Genomic DNA, 9,239 nt, shown 5'->3' on the forward strand with positions numbered 1-9,239 from the left:
TCCTTTGTTCATGGATTGTTTATGTACTTTCTTCGCATCTTTGGTTGCATTATTTAAATTTCAACACGTTACAATTCATCAGTACTTTCTACCACTACATCCATAATCATTGGTCCACTTAATCCACTTATAAAGCCCAATACATTATCTGCTATTCAATACATTACTCATGCCAATTGAAATGGGCCACAAACTACAAAACTCGTACTAAATTAACCAGCCCACTATCATTCGGCTCGGCTGACCGTCCACTATGGCTTCGGACGATACTCCCACTCCCCCAGTTATCTTCAATAATATAGGACAAATCCGACACTCTCTGCCCATATGTTTAGCAGACCTTCTACACCGGTTCCTATCCCACCATGCACTTTCTTTTCATGTTTTCCACAAAAAGAAGCGACCCTTCAATCAACACCAGTCAAATATTTTAAATTAAATCTGTACCGCTATAACACTTGCAACACTGCTGTTCCGTAAAAGTACATTGCCACACCTGAACACCTTCCNTTTTAAATTAAATCTGTACCGCTATAACACTTGCAACACTGCTGTTCCGTAAAAGTACATTGCCACACCTGAACACCTTCCATGTAGGTGTTACTTGTGGAAAATCCCCGTCTCTTCACACTACACGCTACAATATAAATAAATTTTAAAACAAAACTATTTTCTTCTTAATTTTAAAAGTTTGCAAACGTGATTTATTAGCTTTTAAAATAATTTTCAACGCATAAATATTAACAAAATACTGATATAGACACATGAATACTACGTTAAATTATATAAAATAATATTGTTCTGATTTTACCAAGACTAATATAAAACTAAGTATTTCAAATCAATTTGCAGTGTTTTGCAATTTACACCCTTATAATTGTAATATATTAAAAAGAGAAAGTCTAGGGATTAGTACTTTTATCAAAATCTGGCTAGCAAAAGAAAAATGAATAATTTTTTATTATTAGATGAAATTTCATACCATTAAAAATATTATAAATAATTAATAGATGACTACAAATCACAAAATTTGCTACCGAAAAAGAGAACTCTTCACGGGGTCAAGGTTGAGAGTCCCTCTAAATAGGGACTTGCAACAACCAATAAAATCATGCCATGTGGTAAGTTAATAAAAAATATTTATTTTTATTTATAAAATTTAAAATACTAATCAAATTTAAGTTATTTATTTTAATATTTTATAATATTGAATTATTTTGAATTTATAAATTTAAATAATATTATTATAAAAAAATAATAATTATATTAATTTTAATTACTTAATTAATTAATTAGGTGGGACCACAATAGAGATTAAAGTTAGTTTTTTCTAATGGAGAAGAGAGAGATTCTTTGAGTTCCTATTTATTGATTATGACGCAAAATCTGATGCACTTTTTATGACAGATGAGCCATAAATAGGAACCGAAATGAGTTCCCTACTGGAGATGGTCTAACACTCCTCTATTAAAAATTGAGGCATATTATTATCCCATGGGGTGCTCTCTATAAATTTGCATTTACTCTTGGATTGGAAGCATGCACCGTACCACACATACCCAAATCCTCTCCATCCAACATCAAACCAAATAATCTAAACATTCTGAAATGGGGTGGTTTGTATTGCCATCTTTTGTGCTTTATTTTTTGACATTCTTGTTACTCATCATTCATATTCCGTCTTACACATCCTCATCAGCAGTGTTGCCATTGTGTAACCATGATGACAGCTCAAACTTGCTCCAATTCAAGAACTCTTTTGCTGTCAACACTTCATTCTACAAACACTTGTGGTGGCGGAGTCAGGTGAGCCTTTATTGTTCATCTTATCCCAAGACAGCATCCTGGAACAACAATACTGATTGTTGCCAGTGGGATGGTGTCACGTGCGACACCACGTCAGGGCACGTGATTGGCCTTGACCTCAGTTGCAGCATGCTTCAAGGTGAACTCAATTCCAACAGCACACTCTTCCATCTCACTCATCTTCAACAACTCAACCTCGCTTACAATGATCTCTCTGCCTCTCCACTCTCCTCTAGAATCGGTGACCTTGCGGCTCTCACTCATCTCAATCTCTCAAACTCAGCATTGGGTGGTGATATTCCCTTCACAATTTCTCACTTGTCTAAATTACTCTCACTTGATCTCTCCCGTACAGATATGCTAGATGAGTTAGGATATAGCAAATTGAGATTTGATCCATCCACATGGAACAAACTCATTCTAAACACCACTAACTTGAAAGAGCTAGTTCTAGATGAGGTAAACATGTCTTCCATCAGAGAAAGTTCACTGTCTTTGTTGATGAATTTGTCATCTTCTTTGGTTTCATTGAGTCTTCGACACACTAAGTTGCAGGGGAATTTTCCAATCGGCATACTTGGTTTACCTAATCTTCAAGAACTAACTTTGCAAGATAATCAAGACCTTAAAGTTGAACTTCCAAAGTCTAACTGGAGCACTCCTCTAAGGATCTTGGAACTCAGTGTCACAGTTTCTTCAGGAGAAATACCTGATTCCATTGGCCATTTGAGATCTCTTAAACAACTAGGGTTGGGGAGTTGCCAATTTGATGGATTGGTACCTCTTTCTTTGTGGAACCTCACTCAACTAACTGAGTTAGGCCTTGCAGAAAACACACTTCATGGTGAAATCCCATCTTTACTTTCAAACCTCAAACATCTCACCTTCTTAGATCTTAGTGCTAATCATTTCAATGGTCATATCCCGGATGTGTTCCACAACCTCACCAAATTAGAATCTTTGTCACTTGAATCTAACAGTCTAGGAGGTCAGCTGCCGCCATCATTGTTTTATCTAACCCAACTTTCTGATTTAAGTTTATCAGCTAATAATTTAGAAGGCCCAATTCCAAGTAATGCCACTAAACTCTCAAGATTAAATATTCTTCATTTGGATCGTAATTTATTAAATGGGACAATCCCAGATTGGTGTTTTTCTTTGTCTTCATTGACAGATATAGATCTTAGTAACAACAAGTTCGTAGGACCAATTGGTAAGTTCTCGACTTATTCTGTGTTAACGTTGTCTCTCTCTAATAACAAACTCCAAGGTAGTTTTCCAAATTCACTATTTGAACTTCAAAATCTAACAGATTTATATTTATCATCAAATGAGTTGAGCGGTCATGTAGACTTTCACCCATTTTCAAAGCTCAAATCTTTAGAAACTCTTGATATATTACAATAATCTCTCTATTAATTTTGATAACAATAAGGTTGACTATTTCTCACCTAGCCTGGCCTATATACATTTATCTTCTTGTAAGATAACAACATTTCCTAGATTCCTAACACCACTTCAAAATCTACAAGAACTAGATCTTTCTCATAACAAAATTGAGGGGAAGATTCCCCAATGGTTTAATCGTAATCTCTTAAACACATGGAAGAGCATTTACTATATAGATCTCAGTTTCAACCAGCTGCAAGGAGAACTTCCAGTTCCACCAAATGGCCTTCAAATATTTTCAGTCTCAAACAACAACTTCACTGGTAATGTTTCTTCAGCATTTTGCAATGCAAGCTCCCTCAGTGCACTCATCTTGTCTCACAATCATTTGTCTGGCATGATTCCTCAATGTCTGGGAGCATTTCTTTCTCTCAGAATTTTGGATCTACAAGTGAACAACTTTCATGGAAGCATACCTACAAATTTTTCTCAAGGCAACCAATTTCAAACTATAAAATTGAACCACAACCAACTAGAGGGTTCATTACCAAAGTCTTTAGCTAACTGCACATCCTTGGAAGTTTTGGATCTTGCAGAGAATAACATAGAGGATGTGTTTCCCAGTTGGCTAGAAATGCTTCAGGAGTTAAAGGTACTCAGTTTACGAGCAAACAAGTTTCATGGTACCATCACTAGTTTGAGTGCCGAACATCCATTTCCAAAGTTGAGAATATTTGATGTTTCCAACAACAAATTTAGTGGCCCTTTGCCAACCTCATTCTTTCAGAATTTTCAAGGAATGAAGGATTTGAATGATAGTACTCATCATCCTCCTGATTTGTCATACATGACTGTCAGCTCGAGAACAACATACAATGATTCAGTAGTAGTCATTATCAAAGGTCAGTCCATGGAGTTAGTTAGAATATTAACCACTTTCACAACTATAGACTTGTCAAATAACATGTTTGAAGGAGGAATCCCACATGTTATTGGAGAATTAAGTTCTCTCAAAGGACTTAACCTTTCTCACAATAAAATCAGTGGTATGATTCCACAAACTCTGGGAAATTTGACAAGTTTGGAATGGTTAGACCTCTCGTGGAACCAATTGAAAGGTGAGATTCCTATGGCTTTGACCAATTTGAATTTTCTGGCTGTCTTGAACCTTTCTGAAAACCAGTTGAAGGGAATGATACCAACAGGAGAACAGTTCAATACATTCCAAAATGATTCCTACAGAGGAAACCCAATGCTATGTGGATTCCCTTTGTCAAAGTCATGCAGCAATGATGAAGAACAACCACCTTCAGTGTTTGCTGAGGCAAAAGAATCATTATTTGGGTGGAAGTCAGTTGCAGTGGGATATGGATGCGGAGTGGTATTTGGGATATTTCTTGGAAGGTTGTTTATAAAGACTGCTAAACCCCTGTGGCTTGCCAGACTATGTATTTTCCTTTTATTTTTTTAAATTATTTTTCTGTAATGATGTGAGTTACTCTTTTTTTTTTTTTTGAATAAAGCATGCATGCTATTTCTATTAATGAATAGATTATAGATGAGTCATCTATTATTTCAACTACTTGTGAATTAAAGATCAATAAGAAAACCTAACTATTGATCTGTTGCCCTTGTTTTAAATCAAAATAATTTATCATGAGTGTTTTTACGATTAGGCTCATTTTATGTAAATGGTACAAAAAATAACTCGGTGTCCTTTTCTAGACAAATGCGGTAAAAATTCATATTTGACATCAAATCTAAAAAATTAATTAAATATGTAAAATATGAAATAATAAAATCACATGAATTAATATAAATTTTTATATAAACAAATTCTTAATTGATATGATATATATAATTTTAGACTTTTAATTTAGTAGGAATGATGTTTTAAAAACACAGTAAGATTATTGTACATGACATTATATATGATCTTTTTTTTTATAGAAACCGCCAATTCTTTGTGGTAAGAATTTTAATTAGAGAAAATATGTTTTTAAATTTTAAATAGATGGTGAGGAAGAGTTGGACTTCTTCAACTGTTAGCACTGAGTCTGAAGACTTGAGCATTGATGAAAAAGATTTGTCGCTTTGATTAAAGTGTGATAGGAAATTTGAAAGGAATTGAAGAAAATTAAAATAAAAATATTTTCTGTATTGGTCATCACTCTTAATTTACTTATTGACTTCTATTCCTTCTTCATTCTCCTAGCTTGTTATTCAACGCGCTTTGTAGAAAATCAGTGCCCAAAACAATATATTATCCTAGCTGGCCTTATCTTCATAAATCAAAATTAGTATTTTTATGTATTGTTTTAAAATTCTTATATATATATTATTGTAGATCGAGTTTTATGTCGTTAACATTTTGAGTGCGATACGATTTTTGTCTGTTAATATTTTTTATAGGTTCTTAGATATATTATTATTTTTCAAATATGATGTACGTATTTTTAAGTTTTAGAGGTCGTAATAGCTCATAATTTTTGATTTACGACTGTAGTGTAAGGCTTTGTGTAGTAAAATGTTACAGAATTGTCATTAAAATTTAAGTTTCTAGTTTCCAATAATCAAACAGAATACGAAGCCATGTTTGCTGGCTTGAAGCTAGCCAAAGAAGTTGGGGCCACAAAATTAATCATTTTTAGTGACTCTCAAATAATAACCTCTCAAGTAAATGAAATTTATCAAGCTAAGGATTCCAATACGAAGAAGTATTTGAAAAAAATACTGGAACACTTAGCCAATTTTAGGAAGCAGAGGTCTAACATATAACTCGGGAATCTAATACCGGAGCCGATATCCGCTATAAATTGGCTAGCACTAAACCAGGAGACAACAACAGAAGCTTGATTCAGGAAATTTTCTACACACTATCAGTGGCCAAGGAGGTCGGTAAGTCGAACACATTGACTATCTCCAATCTAAACTTGGGTTGGATGAACCCTATCATCAAAAATCTTAAATTCGATATCATCCTTAAAGAAGAAAGTGAAGCAAGGAGACTCAAAAGTAGGAAGGCACAAAACTACACCTTGGTCCATAACGTTCTCTATAGAGGAGGGGTATCTACACATTTACTTAAGTGTGTCCCGACCTCCAAGACTAATGAAATTTTAGAGGAAGTCCATAGTGGCATATATAAAAATCACTTAGGAGCTCGGTCACTAGCCAAAAAATTGATTCGAGCTAGCTTCTATTGGCCGACCTTGCAAAGGAAAGCAGACGACTTTGTCAAAAAATGTCTGCCTTGCTAAAAGCATGCTAACTTTCATGTAGCACCTTCGAAAGAACTCATCAGCATCACCTCACCTTGGCTATTTACAAAATTGGGCCCAGGTCTCCTCAGTCCATTCCCACAAGATCCTGGGTAGGTGAAGTACCTCATAATGGGGATTGATTATTTCATTAAGTGGATCGAGGCAGAACCTCTGGCAACTATTACAACTCAAAGAAGTCGAAAGTTCCTCTACAAGAACATCTTCACTCGGTTTGGAGTTCCACACTCCATTACCACAGACAATGGAACTCGATTTACCGACTCAACATTCAAAAGCTTGGTAGCAAGCCTCAAGATTAAGCACCAATTCACGTCGATAGAGCACCCTCGAGCCAATGGCCCTCAACAATTGAAAAATATTCTTTTTGACTTGCTCATGGCATAGAAGCCATGATCCCTATAGAAGTCACTGAAAAATCTCTAAGAGTTAGATTCTACGATGAAGTAGAAAACGTCTGTGCTAAAAAACAAGAACTTGATCCCCTTCCAGAAGTTCGAGAACAAGCTCGAATAAGAGAGAAAGCACTAAAGCAAAGGGTATCCATGAGATACAACAAGAAAGTCATAAAAATTAACTTTACCACAAACGACCTCATACTAATCTGGAATGACATCAAAGCACCAAGGTCGGGAAGCTAGCTACAAATTGGAAAGGACCTTACCTTGAAGTCTTAGAAAATGATTACTTTAAAGTGTTCGAGTTGGAAGGAAATGAACTTCCAAGGTCGTGGCACACGTGCAACTTAAAGAAGTACTACAGTTAGAAGGCGTACCTTGCTCTATAGTGTACTCTTTTTCCTAACCTTATGATTTTTTTTTTCGAGAAGGGTTTTTTTAAGAGGTTTTTAACAAGGCACCATAGTAAGGGCTAGGAGTTAGATGTCCAAAAAAACTTAGTAGCCAAAGCACTTGTAAATTATTTCAATATTCTTTAATGATAACTTATTTCTTATTCCATTGTTTAATCTATGATACGCACTGACTTAAACTCATAAAAACACGAACATCATTGCTCAACCTAAATGGTAGGTAAGATGAAGCGATGAGGTTCAAATTAATGTAAAGAAGTTACATATGTAGATCATGGCCACAACTTGAAAAACCACTTATCAGAAGTCAGTAAAAAAGATGGCCCAAAAAGAATCGCAAAAGTAACTTAATAAAATCGATTACTTGAAATCGGCGCATATTTAACTACCCTACTAAGGAAAATACCTAAACCCGACCTTACCAAAGAAAGATTTGAGAGAATGTTCGACCTACTTTAACCGACATCTTCAACGACTTAACTGAATTAGCGTCAAAAGTTAAACAATGACTTAACAAAAATTTTTTAAGTCACAAAACTAAATAGCTACGCCAACTAAAGGCAATCCAGAAAAGAATGATTAAGAAAACATTCATTCATAAAACCACCATATATCAAAATAGTAGGAAAAAGTTTTTAAAGTAGCGAAATAAAAGGTTGTTCAAACTACAACAAACAACAACAATATCTTGTCCCACTAGGTGGGGTCGGCTACATGTATTAAATGACGTTATTGTGCTCTATCATGTATCATGTCTACAGAGAGACCGTTTATATGTAGATCTCGTTTGACCACCTCATGGATGGTCTTTTTAGGTCTTCCTCTGCCTTTCGCCCCTTGTCCATCTTCCATCTCATCTACCCTCCTGACTAGGTGTTCTATCGGTCTTCTTCTCACATGTCCAAACCACCTGAGACGCGATTCAACCATCTTTTCCACAATGGGTGCTACTCCAACTCTCTCCCTTATATCTTCGTTCCTTATTTTATCCAATCGCGTATGACCACTCATCCATCTCAACATCTTCATCTCTACCACACTCAACTTATGTTCGTGCTCCCTTTTGGCTGCCCAACACTCCGTACCATAAAGTATAGCCGGTCTTATAGCAATGCGATAGAATTTACCTGTAAGTTTTAAAGTCACTTTTTTGTCGCATATAAAACTAGATGCACTCCGCCATCTTGACCAACTTGCTTGGATCCTATGATTTACATCTTGTTCAATCTCTCCATTATCCTGTATGATGCACCCAAGATACTTAAAACTTTTGACTTTTCGTAGGATATTTTCTCCAATCTTCACCTCTATATTAGGGTTTTCCCTTCTCAGACTGAATTTACATTCCATATATTCCGTTTTGCTACGGCTTATGCGCAGACCATACACTTCTAGAGCTTCTCTCCATAAGTCCAACTTCTTATTTAGATCTTCCCTTGACTCTCTCATAAGGACAATATCATCAGCAAAAAACATGCACCATGGCACAGGCTCTTGGATGTGCTCTGTGAGTACTTCCAAGACTAATGTGAAAAGGTATGGATTTAAGGATGATCCCTCGTGTAATCCTATACCAATAAAAAATTCCTCTGTCACACCACCTTGAGTATTCACACTAGTTGTGGCCCCATCATACATGTCTTTAATTGCACAAATATATGTGATCCTTACTCTCTTCTTTTCTAAAACCTTCTATAAGACCTCCCTTCTTGGCACCCTATCATATGCTTTTTCCAAATCAATAAACACCACATGTAGATCCCTTTTATTACTACGATACCTCTCCATTATCATTTTTAATAGGTATATCACTTCAGTGGTAGATCTGCCTGGCATAAATCCAAATTGTTATAATGTCTCCTCTTATTATACTATGAGCCTGAGGCACCTTCTATCCAAGACAAAAAAAAAAAAAAAAAAAAAAAAAAAAAAAAAACAAAAAAAAAAAAAAA

General features: G+C 35.4%; 1 pseudogene; it reads left to right on the plus strand.

Moving 5' to 3' along the window:
- LOC107606582 lies at positions 1,380 to 4,666 on the plus strand (annotated as a pseudogene).

This window comes from Arachis ipaensis, chromosome B07 (assembly GCF_000816755.2).
Source record: "Arachis ipaensis cultivar K30076 chromosome B07, Araip1.1, whole genome shotgun sequence".
In the NCBI taxonomy this organism is placed as follows: Eukaryota; Viridiplantae; Streptophyta; class Magnoliopsida; order Fabales; family Fabaceae; genus Arachis; species Arachis ipaensis.